Source organism: Pongo abelii, chromosome 19 (assembly GCF_028885655.2).
Source record: "Pongo abelii isolate AG06213 chromosome 19, NHGRI_mPonAbe1-v2.0_pri, whole genome shotgun sequence".
Taxonomy (NCBI): domain Eukaryota; kingdom Metazoa; phylum Chordata; class Mammalia; order Primates; family Hominidae; genus Pongo; species Pongo abelii.
In genome coordinates this window covers 60,740,531-60,755,222 of record NC_072004.2, presented here as the reverse complement: position 1 = coordinate 60,755,222, position 14,692 = coordinate 60,740,531, and the positions used below count along the sequence as shown (strand labels likewise).

At 37.1% G+C, this 14,692-nt stretch overlaps 1 protein-coding gene across 7 annotated transcripts in view; it reads left to right on the top strand.

Annotated features, from left to right (window-relative positions):
* The window catches only part of STXBP4 (syntaxin binding protein 4), a 189,982-nt gene that overhangs the window by 155,682 nt on the left and 19,608 nt on the right, over positions 1 to 14,692 (top strand). The gene's annotated exons all lie outside the window — the stretch shown is intronic.

The window sequence follows — 14,692 nt, the reverse complement described above, 5'->3', positions numbered from 1 at the left end:
TCAACAGATGCCAACCTCCAAAAGACCAGATGTTAAAATAAGGACTTTAAAGTGCTTGTTATACCTACATGCAATGAAGTGAAGGAAAACATGTTCATAATGAATGGAAAGAGAAGATCTCTAAGCAGAGAAATAGAAATAATTGTGTAAAACTAAATGGAAATGCTAAAAGTATAATACCTTTTAAAAAATCAGAACAGTGGCTGCCTCTTGGGGCACAGAAGTAGAAATAAACAGGAATGGGATATTTCTGGGGTGGTGGTAATATTCTATACCATGATTGGGGTTTGGGTTACACAGGTGTAAGCATTTGTGAAAATTCAGTAAATATACACTTAAGATTTGTACATTTCATTGTAAGCAAATTTTACATCAAAAGAAAGAATTTCTGGATAGATCTCCCAACTGAAGAAATCCCTAAATCAAAGACCTGCTAACAGCTGGACAAGGAGATTCTGGTGCGTGACTGTTGTCTCTGAAATCATTTCAAAGTGCTTATTGGGTTTCTATATTCCATAGTGATGAGCATTGCAGGTAGAAGGAACAGTATCTGGAAAAGCAGAGAGGAAAAGAAGTCTATAGTATGCTCCAGGAAATAACTCAGTGGATGACAGTAAGTGGGACTGAAACAGCATAAAGATGAAAGGAAGATTGCAGCCATTTTGTAATGGGATTGCTCGTACTGCAGCTTTTTTAATGGGATTGCACATACTACTGGTTCAGGATATTTCCCCTGCTTTTTAAAATTGAGATATGATTTACATACAATAAAATGTAAGTGTACAATTCAGTGAGTTTTGACAAATGTAGACAGCTGCATTATACTACCACCATCAGGCCCTAGAATATTCCCATCACCTCACAACCTGTCCATGTGCTCCTTTGTAATCCATTCCCCGCCATCTCTTGTTCCAGGCAGCCCTTGATTTGCTTTCTATCACTGTAGTTTTGCCTTTTCTGAAATGTGGAATAAATAGACCATTAAGTTTCTAGCTTCTTCCACTTAGTGTAGGGCTTTTGAGATTCATCCTTGTATGCGTAATGTTGAGTGGTATTCCATTGTATTGTTATGCCACAGTTTATCCAGTCACCAATTGATGGATCTTCCAATTGTTTTCAATTTGGAGCTAGTATAAATAAAACTGTTGTGAACATTCAAGGATGTGACTTTCTGGGGATGCATGTTTTCAACAGTCTTTCAAGATTATTGAAAACATGGATTGACATGTGTTAATCCATCCATGGATGGTTTTAAATGATTAAATGTTTTGAGTGATAACAAACTATACAGTCAGAACTGATATTCTTTGCAGAAGAGAAAAAGCAAAATTGGGGTCACTTTTATTTAAGTTTATAACTCTTTAATGTAATGACTATTGAGTTATCTAACTTCATGAGAGCTATTATTTGAAAAAATAACCCTCTATGAAGGTGTTTTTATTGTTTTTCTTTAAATCTTTTTAAAAACACATTTAAAATTTTCAAACATCCTCTTAAAGGCAAATGTCTTCAGGGATTTTTTATGATTTTTTTTCCAAATTTTACCTGAAAGTAATGTGAGATTGTTAACAGATTTTCAGATAAACTTTTTGTAATTTAAAAGATGAAGATAGTAACAACAAATGCTACATGATTAGGGATCAGTGGTGTTTAGAGTTTCATTATTCATTTATATTCAAGGTCAGAAACAGCAATGATCTTGACTTCATTTCATCTCGTCTGTGACAGCATTTCTAAAATTGTATGTCTATTGATCCTCCTTACCCTGTTGTCAAAATCCACAAATAACAGTTGTACAAATATTTATAAGTTCCCCTGGTGAGTACAAAGACCTCATAACAACAGTAAAATTTCAAATATGTGCAAGATTCACTAAATCATCAGTCTTCATGGGAGGCAAATTTCTACAGTCAGTCAACAGATAGTTCTTGAGTGCCCACTATGTGTGAGATACTGTCCTGAATCTGGGTCCCATTATACCAGGTCTCTGACAGTGACATTCAACAAATGAAAGTCAAAAAAGTGTTGAAGTTTCTGGCAGATCCAGAGTCTGGGCAGGTAAGGAGGGAGAGGCACTGCTGAGAGTGTTCAGGAAGTTACCACGCAGGGTGAATGTGAGGGAGATTTTAACCCGTTGTACCAGAGATTGCTTGGATGAGATTCCAAATCAGATTGAGAGGTGGGGTCTGGAGATTTGAGTCTACCACCCCCAAACCCACTTTACCTGCTCAACTTTACTGTGCCTAACTTTAGCCTCCTATAATCCCTTTTAGGTATTCTTTCTCTTCCTTCTTTTTAAAATAAAGTCTATAACTGGACACAACTATAAGATTTCATAGCCCTTTTGTTTGTCTGTTTGTTTGTTTGTTTGTTTGTTTTGAGGAGTCTCGCTCTGCCGCCCAGGCTGGAGTGCAATGGCACGATCTCGGCTCACTGCAACGTCCACCACCCGCTATCAAGGGGTTCTCCCACCTCGGCCTCCCGAGTAGCTGGGATTACAGGCACCTGCCATCATGCCTGGCTACTTTTAGTATTTTTGTAGAGACGGGGTTGCACCATGTTGGCCAGGCTGGTCTTGAACTCCTGACCTCAGGTGATTCGCCCACCTTGGCCTCCCAAAGTGCTGGGATTACAGGCGTGAGCCACCGCGTCCAGCCTGTAAGGATTCTTTTTTTTTTTTTTTTTTTTTTGAGACAGAGCCTCGCTTCCTTACCAGGCTGGAGTGCAGCGGCACAATCGGCTCACTGCAACCTCCACCTCCTGGGTTCAGGTGATTCTCCTGCCTCAGCCTCCTGAGTAGCTGGGACTACAGACACTCGCCACCACACCCGGCTAATTTTTGTATTTTTAGTAGAGACAGGGTTTCACCGTATTGGCCAGGATGGTCTCGATCTCTTGCCCTTGTGATCCGCCCACCTCGGCCTCCCAAAGAGCTGGGATTATAGGCGTGAGCCACCGCTCCTGGCTGGATTCTTTTTTTTCTCTCTGCTCTCTCTTCTTACCTCTGGCTTCTCATTCTCCTGCCTTCTTTCTTCCCTTTTCCCCCCTTTTTCTTTTATCACTTTCTCTCCCTCATTAACTGACCACAAGATGAAACAGAAAACTATTTTTTTAATGTTCCAGGTTTATTGGGAGAAAATGTTTATAATCCCATGACAAAAAAAATAAAGAAAACTAAAATTAAGGTAAGTGTCATGGCACATGTCTGTTGTCCCAGCTATTCATGAGGCCTGAGGCAGGAAAATCCCTTGAGCCCAGGAGTTTGAGTCCAGCCTGGGCAACACAGGGAGATTTTATTTCTCAAAAGAAAGAAAGAAAAGAAAAGAAGGAGGGAGGGAGGGAGGGAGGAAGGAAGGAATCCTAAAATTAGTTAAGTTCTTTTTATTTTTATGTAACCCTTGAAATATTTGTCTTAGTTACATTTTCCTTCCTAGGAAGAACAAAAAAGTGTCCCATCTCTAATTTAGACATTGTATAAAATAAATAATAGGAGCATTGTGGTAGGCAGAATTCTCAGGTGGCCCCCATGTTCCTGGTTCCTGGTGTACACACACCTTCTGTCAGTTATTTAACCAAATACTAATCTAGGTGCTGCTGTGAAGAGATTTTGCATATGTAATTAGTTAACCTTAAGACAAAGAGATTATCCTGGTGGGCCTGACCTACATGAGCCTTTGAATCTGAATCTTGAAATCAGTCAGAGAAGTCATATCAGAAATATGAAAAGGACTCTATGTGTCACCGCTTAAGATGGACAGAAAATGGAGGGGTCACATGGCAATGAATGCCAGCTACTTCTAAGAGGTGAGAGTGGCCCCCAGCTGATGGCCAGCAAAAAAACAGGGACCTCTACAGCTGCAAACTGAATTCTGCCAACAACATCAAAAAATTAATTTGAAAATAAATTGTTCCCTTGATACTCCAGGTAAAAACTTACCCCAGCTGACACCTTGATTTTAGTCATGCCATGCCAGACTTTCAACCTACAGAACTTTCAAGAACTTGGATCTAATGGGTGGGTGTTGTTTTAAGCTGCTAAATTTGTGATAACATGTTATGCAACAGTAGAAAACTGTTACTGTAAAAGTATAAACAGTAGGTATGTTTTCTTGAAAGCTTTTATCTTTTTTAATTGACAAATGATAATTGTATATCTTTATGGAGTACAATGTGATGTTTCAGTATATACATACATTGTGGAATGATCAAATCAGGCCAATTAACATTTTCATCACCTCACATACTTATTTCTTTGTGGTAGAACGTTTAAAATCTACACTTTTAGCAATTTTGAAATATACAACACATTCTTATTAATGACAGTCACCATGCTGTGCAATAGATCACCAGAATTTATCCCTCCTGTGTAACTGAAACTTTATACCTTTGACCAGCATTTCCACTTTCCCTGTCCCTCCCCACCTGCCTCTGGTAACAACTATTCTACTTTTCATTTCTATGAGTTTGACTTTTTAGGTTTCACATATAAGTAGAGGTCATGTCACAGATGTCTTTCTGTGCCTGGCTTATTCCACTTTACATAATCTCCTCTAGATTCACCCATGTTGTCCCAAATGACAGAATCCTTTCCTGAGGCTGACAAGATTCCATTGTCATAATATCACATCCATTCATCTGTTGATGGGTGATATCTTGGCAATATCATGATGTTTCCGTATCTTGGCTATTGGGAGTAATGCTGTAACTAACATGGGCATTCAGACATCTCTTCAACATAGATTTCAATTTCTTTGGGTATGTACCCAGAAGTGGGATTACTGGATCATATAGTAATTCTAGTTTTAGTTTTTGAGGAACCTGCGTACTATTTTCCAAAATGGGTGTACTAATTTACATTCCCACCAACAGTGTACAAGGATTCTTTTTTCTCTGCATCCTCACCAATGCTTATCTTTCATCTTTTTGATAATAGCCATTCTAACAGGTGTGAAGTGATATCTCATTGTGATTTTGTTTTGCATTTCCCTGATGATTATTCATGGTGAATCACTTTTATACATCTGTTGGCCATTTGTATGTCCTCTTTTTAGAATTCTGGTATGCTGGTATGGGGTACTCTTAGAAACATGGTACGGTAGTATAAAGTGAATGACATCCCATTGGGATATTTATGAAATCAACTTGAGACACACTAATTTCTCTGTCAGTTTTGAATCTAGCATTATGACCTAATTAGCAAGCTGCTGTTACTATTTTCTTAGAAAAAGTGTGTCTACCTGTTGCTCTCAGGCAACCTGTTACAAGCAAATGGTAGTGTCCATTTTGAACTATCAGACATGCTGCTATTACTCTTAACCAGTGTAAATCAAGCTTGCTGGATAGCAACTTTACCACCTCTAATCACTAAATCAGTTTTCCTGAATAGAATAGAAAAGAGAAGGTGCATTTTTTTTCCAATAGTTCCATTTTTTTCCAATAGTTCCATTAATTCATGTTCGTGTTCATGTTCATGTTAATTCATGTTCAACAGCCACTGGCCCCTTAATATTTTTATTATTGTAATAACAGCAGTGCTCCCCCCACCCACCCCTGCCTTAAGACAGGGTCGGGCTCTGTCACCCAGGCTGGAGTGCTGTGGCGCCATCTAGCTCACTACAACCTCTGTCTCCCAGGCTCAAGCGATCCTCCCACCCCAGCCACCTGAGTGTCCAGGACTATAAGTGCATGCCACTATGCCTGGCTAATCTTTTGCATTTTTTTTTCCTGGACTCAAGTGATCTACCTGTCTCAACTTCCCAAAGTGCTGAGATTACAAATGTGAGCCACTGCACCTGGCCAACAGCAGTTCTTTAAAAACATCATGTTATCTTTGTATACTGAAATAAATTAGAGCTCCTCCCCTCTTCATCTCTGCAACCCATAAGGAAAAGAAGAATATCAACTCTTGGGGAAAATAATTCAAATATTTCAGCGTATTCTTTTACAGCCTCACTTTCAATTATCTTATTGTTATTATTATTATTATTTGAGACGGAGTCTCACTGTGTCCCCCAGGATGGAGTGTAGTGGTGTGACCCCAGCTCACTGCAACCTCTGCCTCTGGGGTTCAAGCAATTCTCCTGCCTCAGCCTCCTGAGTAGCTGGGATTACAGGTGTGTGCCACCACACCTTGCTAATTTTTGTATTTTTAGTAGAGACGGGGTTTCACCATGTTGGTCAGGCTGGTCTCAAACTCCTGACCTCATGATCCGCCCTCCTCAGCCTCCCAAAATGCTGGGATTACAGGCATGAGCCACTGTGCCTGGCCCAATTATCTTATTAAACACCCTTTCAACATCTTTTTCTAAAGAACTCTCCTCCCAAATTTTACATCCTATTAAATAGTAGGTATTTGTGTAGACATAGATATTTGGTAAACATTGATTCCTTAATTCAGCAACTAAGAACCTATCATGTGCCACAAGAATACTGGCAGTGAAGCAATGAATGAACAGTACCTCCTCTCATGGAATTTGCATCCTAGTAAGGAAAGAGAGAGAAAAGAAACCAGGTTGAGGGGGATAATGAGTGTCAGAGGTTGGAGAAGAAGGGAGCTGGCTCTTCTATAAGTGACTAGGGAAGGGATCACTGATCGAATGACATCTGAGCAGACCCTGAAAGGAAATGACAGAGTAAGCCATGCATTCAAAGGAAACAGCTCTCTAGGCAGAAGGGCTAGCGAGTGCAAAGGCCCTGAAGCAGGAACATAACTTGTTATGTTCAAGGAACAGTATGAGACCAATGCAGCTGCAGCACATTGAACATAAAGGATTAAGAAATGAAGTCAGAGAAGTTGGAGATGGGGGAGGCAGGTCATGTAGAAGGAACATAATCTGACTTTTTGTTTTTTTAATGATGCTGCCTACTAGTTTGAGAGTAGACTGTGGCAGGGATACCAGTTAGAGTGCTATCAGAATAATCTAGGTAAGGGATGGACCAATTTAACAAAGCTAAAAGTTGTGGGAAGTGGTCAAATTCTGAAACTAATTTGAAGACAAAGCCACCAAGATACGCTGGTTGATTACATATGGGGTGTAAAAGAATGAAAAGGGTCAAGGATGTGTCCTAGGCCTGAGCAACTGGAAGGATAGAAATTGATGGGGAGAGCTGAGAGGCAAGGTTTGGGTGAAGAGTCAGAAGATCAGTAATGGGCACCTTCAGTTTAAAACTGATACAATGATAGAGGAAGAGAGGGCGTGCACCTGAATTTGCCAGTTTGGAAATCAGGAGAGAGGTCCAGACTGGGGATAGAGAATTCTGGGTCACGTATGAATAAATAGAAACTGGATGAGATCACCTAACAAAGGAGTGTAAGCAGGAAAAGAACAGAAAGGAAGGACACAGAGGAGCTGAAGAACCAAGCCTTGGAGCAGTCCAACTTTTAGAGACTGGGGAGATGAGAAGAAACTAGCAAATGAGCAGAGAAGAAACAGCCAGTGACAGAGGAGAACCTAGAGAAAGCTGTGTCTTGGCAGTCGAATAAACTGTTCCAAAGAGGTAGTGATCAACAGCATCACATACAGTCATAAGTGAAGGAAGCTGAGGACTGAAAATTGACCTTTGGACATAAAGTTACAAGAGCTGTTTTAGTGGCATAGGGCAAATGGTAGCCTCACTATATAGTTGATTTAAAAGAGAATGAATGAAAAGAGGGGAATTGAATGTAGACAAATCCATTTTTGTAAGGTTTTTGTAAGGTTTAGTTATAAAGTAGAGCAGAGAAATGGAGTAGTAGCTGCAAGGAAATGTGAGGGCAAGACAAAGTTTTGCCTTTAATTTTTTTTAAGATAGAAGATGATTACAGCTCATTTTTATGGCCATGGTAATGACCCAGTACAGGGAGGGAACACAGATGTTAGGGAAGAAAGTGGACAAATGTTGGATTGAAGTTTTGAGTAAGTAAGATGGGAGGATTGCATGAGGTATGACCACAGAGAAAAGCAGAGTATGTGAATTGTTGGTGGATGTTATGGTGGGAATCTAGAAGTTCTCTTCCTGCTGCTTCTGTGTTCTTAGTGAGGTAAGAAGCAAGGTCATCAGCTACAAGGGGATAGGGTGAATGTACTGAAAGGCTTTTTTTTTTTTAATGAAGTACACAGTTATTTTATATGAAATGTATTATGAGATAACCAGTGAAAACTATCTCTTACCATAACAAATTTAAAGTGTTTAGCTTAGCACTTGATGTACAGTAGATGTCAAAAAAATGCTTTACTGTAAAACAAAATTGGGATCAAATTTTCATTTGATTTGTGACATGAAGATCCATTATTTCATCCAAAACAATTGTATATAACTTCAGAATTTCTGGAGAAATTGATTTATGGGGTGGGGAGCCCTTTAAAAGTAAGAAGTTGGGCTGAGGAGAGTCGGATGTGTTATTCATCATTACTCTCTACACTGATTAAATTTATTAGATGACCAATCATAACCAAAGATTGTTGGCAGGAGAGACTATGAGAAGATCTTTTCATCCTATTATTCAGCTCTGTCTTTAGGCTGATCTCACACTCTAGTGAGGAAAGCTTCAGCAAGTTTTATGCTGAGTTTCATTAGTGCACAGAATAAAGTCCATTGTATATTACTGCTTTTAAGCAAAACAAATCAAAGCGCCTTAACTCAGATCATTCCCCCAGCATTATATAATATAAATGCCCAGAAACAACTGCTGGGGAAATCCCACATTCTCATCTTCAGTCTGGGTCATGGGATCAGAGTTAGCAATTTAAGAGAAAACATTTAAACTGGCCCCTTAAATGTCTGTACATCAGAGTTCAAGAAAGTGACTCCACAATTTAACTGAGAGTGAGAGAACTCCAACTGTAAAAAAATACTGAATTTTGCATCTATTGGGAAGATAAATGCAGAAAATGAATGTTGGCATTTCCGCTTCTCTTTTACTGGTGACTGGTGTAGTATATGTTAGCAAAAAAAAAATACTGACTGACAGATAAAGTAGACTGTGAACCATCAAATAACCTCTAGAAATTTTTTACAGTGTTGTTCCTTTAATATATTATAGCTTTTCAATTGCTGGATAAGTGACTTCTAACTAGAAATAGCTCATATCTAATTACATTAACATTTTAACTTTTAAATTTGAGATGCACAAAATATGTAAAATTATATATGTATATATGTCATTTGCTTTTTTTTTTCTCAAACAACAATGATGTATATAACCAGGTGGTAAAACAATCAAGTCACAGATCCAAAATCATGTTTGTTAATACACAGCATTTTTGCAAGGCCAATATTAAGGAGTGCTTAAATCACAATTCAGAAAATATATACATTTTTTCAATTATTTTCTTAGAAATTATTTTAATAGTTGAAATACTGCATTATTTGGTTAGTTATAGGTGGCAACCATCTCTCACTATAATAGATTCCTTTTTCATAGGAAAATTAGCTAGTAGTTCTTTTTAAATTGGCACTGCAGTTCAGACCTACAAATTAACTTGTACAATTGTAAACATGTAATGTCTCTAAAATAGACTGCTTTGTGTTGAAGCCTAGAAATTATTTCAGTTCCTTTTAAAAGAGCATTGCTCTGGATAATAATGCACAAATTGAGATGTTGGGAATCTAGTTTACTTTTTGTATTCTTCAAAGAGTTAGGCAAAAGTATTATTTGATTGTTTTAATTTTGACTATTGGCAGTGCAAACAGGAGTTAGGGAAAAGAAGCAACACCACAGTGCTTAAAAGCATAGGCTCTGGCATCTGAATGCTTGCATTCAAATCATGACTGCACTATCAGCAGTGTGACAATGGACAAGTTATTTAAACCTCTTTATCCCTCAGTTTCCTCTCTGCAAAATGAGGTTAATAACAGTATCTATCTCAAATTGTTGTGACAGTACAATGAATTAATAATATTTATAAACTACCTAGAAGAATGTCAGAAATAGTAGAAAGCACTATGTAAACATCTGATAAACATAGTTTATTGTTAGGGCAACAATTCTTTACGCCTTTGGAAGCTGCTATCAGTTTCATGTAATCATCTATTGGATAAAACAGCATTGCTGTCCTTTGATTTTTGGAACTTTCTCTGTAACGGGACCAGGGAGCTAAGAGATGGATAGCCACAGTAGTATGTTTGAGCTGGCTTCTACTGGCTTGCAAGAATTTTGTGAGCCAATTGTCAAACATAGTCATTAAGAATTAAAATATTTAAACTGAAAATTATATTAAAAGAAATGGTAATAAATATTTTAAAACCTAACCACTTCCTAATTATTTTCTTGCATTTTACAATTGTCTTTGTTCTTGAGGTTATTTACATCTATTGTATCTAAGAATTGTATATCATGGTGTATTACTATGCATTTCTTCCCATCTCCATATTCAGTGAGATCACATTGGGAGCTCGAAATAGGCGTAGTATGGTATTTACACTATGAAACTGAGCAAATGTTGCAAATCAAGTCTTGCCGCCACCCCCAATAGCTGGTTGTTAAAATATTTACCATCACACTACTGGATCAGGGTCAGAGTGTCCCACTAGTTTCTGTTATTCTTTTGCTGAATGTTATCATGAGTAAAACAGAGACTGTATTGAGGAAAGGATTGTAAAAAAAATGTGCTTACGCCTTAACGGAGGTTTCCCCTATAAACACTTTCCTATGTTAAGCATCCAAAATACTCTAAAATCACCAGAACCATAAGCAATGAAGAAAGGGCTGTTAATTTCATTACTATTAATAACAATGGTCTCCTTTTGTATATCATTGTGTAGTTACATGTTATTTAATAAGAGTATCATGCTAACCCCCTAAGCTAGAATGGTAGCTGTTATCATCACCACTATGTAAATGACAAATCTATTTATATAGAAAGTTCAGATTCCATAAGATTATTACTTTCCCATGGTTATTCAACTTGCAATTGAAGAACATTACATATGGATTCAGATTTTCTGACTGCAAATCAAGTGAAAATTCCATTTATGTGATGAATGTTATATTCTTTAGCAAACCCTTATTAATTGTGAGTTAGAGATATCTCCCCCCTCCCTCCCTCCCTCTCCCCTTCTGCTCTGCTCAGCATGTTGGATGCTAAAAGTTAAACCTATTTGAGTTTGTAACAATTTTGTAACACTAACAAATGTTTTTCAAATACATCTGGCTCTGTTATTATAGTATATTTAATCAGCTCCTATTGATGGTTATTTAGATTATTTCCAATTTTTTGTTTTTACAATGAACAGTCTTGTCAATAAAACATATCTGTAGGATAAGTTTCTACAAGAAAAATTGCTGGATTAAGCTATATGGAGATCATTCAACATAGTGATGAAGAATCTGGGCTCTTTCCCCTGCTAGCTGTGTGACCTTGGGAAAGTTATTGAAATTTCCTGTGCCTCAGTTCTCTATTGCTAAAATAGGGATAATAGCAGTACTTATCATAGATTCTTTGTGAGGATTAAGTGTGTTGGTACATGTATGGTGCTTACAACAGTGTCTAGAATCTAACCACTCAATAAATGTCAACTCATTATTATTAGCATTGAAAATTTTAGATAGGTATTTACAAGTTTCTCCTCATAAGTGTGTTATACTTAATACCTCCATCAATATGAGAATGACTATCTCTTCACACCATGAATGCTGTGTCTAATTAAACTGCTTTTTAATGTTTGCTAATCTGATAGATGAACATGGTATCTCATAATAGCTTTTTATTTCTCTAATTAAACATGAAGTTAAAACATTTTCACATGTGTTCATTTGTGTTTCATGCCCTAAATGTTTCACGTTTTGCCTATTTTGTTATTTGTTATTGATCTTATTATCGATTTGTAGGAATTCTTTCTGCATTAGGGAGTTCAGCCTTTTTCTGTGCTATGACTTACCTTCATTGTATTCCATATTTTTTTTCATAGAACTTATTCCTATTTTTAATAATGTCTTTATGTCGATTTCAAGCTTCATATGATCAAAGGTCATGTCTATTTGTTTATCATTGTATATTGAACATCTAGCAAAATGCTGAATACATAATAAAGGATCAATAAATATTTAATGAATGATACATGGGCCAGATATGACAAAGAAAATATTTGATACATAAATAGACTGGAAAATTAGAAAGGAAACTATTTTGTCTGGAAACGTAATGACTTTGGTTTTGGATATGTTGAGTTTTAGGTAACAGCCACTATTCTAAGTTGAATGTGTTTAAGACTCTTACTTTGGCAAGATACTCATGAAGATTTTGGAGTCATCACTATGAAGTTATTGATTCAAAACAGATGATCACTGATGGAAAGAACGTTATGGGAGGGTTCATAGACAATACTTCTAATCAAAAGCAATTTCAGGTAGTTATAGTTGTCATAATGTTTTTAAAACAAATATGAAAAGAAAAAATAGAAGCTTTGTATATTTCCAAGTATAAAGATATGGTAAATGTAGGAAAATTTTAAAACAATAATGATTATTGAAAAGTATTTAGATAATGTTAGTTATATCCAAATCACTTATTATGAAGAAATGAAACCTTTACTAATGGAAAACTGAGTTCATCAAGAAGCTAGTGGAAATCAGAAGTCCTATTTTTGTATAAGGTAGGCTATTTGTGTTTTTAGTTTATAATTGGACAGTGATTGTTTTCTATTACTGAACTATCACTGAGAGATTAATTACTATCATTTTAGTCTCTAGGTCTGTTTTTTATATAATAGATTATATGAAATCTGCATGAACTATAAGAAATTATTCAGTCTCCTAAAAAGAAACACTTATTTTCTCAGAACAGAGAACATCTTCTAAAATAAGTTATACATATTATTTAATATCCAGGGATATCTTTATGGCAGCAGTCATTGAATAACCATTGTGACTTAAATGCCTATGAATTAGTACCTTTATAAGTCTGTTACAAAGTTATAATTCTTTTTTAATAATTGTAAGGAAATAATGCAGGCAGAAATTCTATTCTGATGGCACAGGGGATGTGGTAATCCAATGTTAGTGTCGATTTTCACATGATCCTGTAGATTAAAAGATACTGTCTTGAAAGTGTCCACTTTTCTTTATTTTTATTAGAACGTATCTGTAACTTAAGAAATTAGAAGGACAGACACAGTTGTACTGATCAGACAATTATTTAGCAGACGAAAGTTGTAGTCACATTAGAATAACTTCCTACTTAACTTTTAGCTGCCTTTTTCTTAATGATTGGAAATCCTGGTATTTCTGAGCATTTTTGTCATGAAAGCAAGGTTCTTAGGTCCAGTCATCAGTTTCTTCCCTCCAGGTGAGGGGCTTGTCAGTGATGAAGGAAGTGATCTATAAAAGAAGATGCAGAAAGTGTGAAGACAGAAAATAAATCTACTTGAACTGGTGCAGCAGAGCAGTTTATCGTGGCGCATCTGGCTGAGCATGTGCTTGCAGTAAACACTAGAGGAGACATATAGTGACAGTCACTTAGGGGCTTTTAGGAAGCCAGTCATTTCCTTAAGCCAAGCTCTAGGAAGTGCTTATTTTCTACTTATAAGAGGAATATTCGTTCATTAAGAGAGAATAGAAACTTCAAGGTGGCCTGTGTTAATATACAAAGGAAATAGTTACAGAATTTTTGCTCAAGGTGTGTACGACTTGTGGTAAAAGACTGGAAATAAACACAATGCAAAGTGTATTTCTTGTTTTTCATAATTACAAAAACATCATCCTTAGAGTTGCTTCTCAAAGACTATTTGCAAGAAGCAAATGGCGATAGAGTAAGGTTTTATTTCATTCAAATAGTTACTGTTAGGCTAAGCACGGTGGCTCACAACAATAATTCTAGCACTTTGGGAGGCCAAAGTGGGATGATCACTTGAGGCCAGGAGTTTGAGTCCAGCTTGGGCAACATAGTGAGATCTGGTCTCTACAAAAAAATTTAAAAAAAATTAGTCAGGAATGGTGGCACGTACCTGTAGTTCCAGCTACTTGGGAGGCTGAGAAGGGGGAATCACTTGAGCCCAGGAGTTCAGAGTTGCAGTGAGCTAAAACTGCGCTACTGCACTCTTTCCTGGGCAACAGAGAGAAACCCTGCCTCTAAAAGCAAACAAACAAAAATAGTTACTATTCCTGCACTTTTGCTCTGCCCCTTGCTGAGACTTGGAGAAAGGAAGTCAATGATTTGTTGTTAAAGCTCAGTTACTTTCCAAAGAGGTAGGCTACCTGAGTCGTGATAAGCCAGTGTCAAACTCATCCAAAAATTGGATTAAAATCCTTAGCAGTACTTGGATGGAACAGAGGGGTGGAAACCACTGTGTTCTAGAAACATACCACCCAAAATCAGAATGTAGGAGTATGTGGCTGCCTCAACTTGGGGCTGTTCTCTTGGTATGATGAGGGCCAAAATGTTCTCATTTACAGAAATATGGCCAAATATTGCTTGCTTACGTCAATCCACATCTCTTTATAGCTAACTATTCTCAATCCCATTACAGAAATGGAAGCTAAGTTTAGCAAATTGTTTGGCCGTTTATGTTTAGTGCACAAAATTCTTAATTAACAAAGTAAAATGCCACAATCCATTGTAAATCACTTTGCTAAACTTTCAAACTTAATAAGGAATTTTGTCTAGTCCAAAAGCTACTTTCAAACCCCTGCTGATCTGGCACTCATGTCTGATTCCCTGTGGAGCTGAGTGAAAGAATGTAAAGGGAGCCAATTAAGGAAACTTTGAGCCAGAAT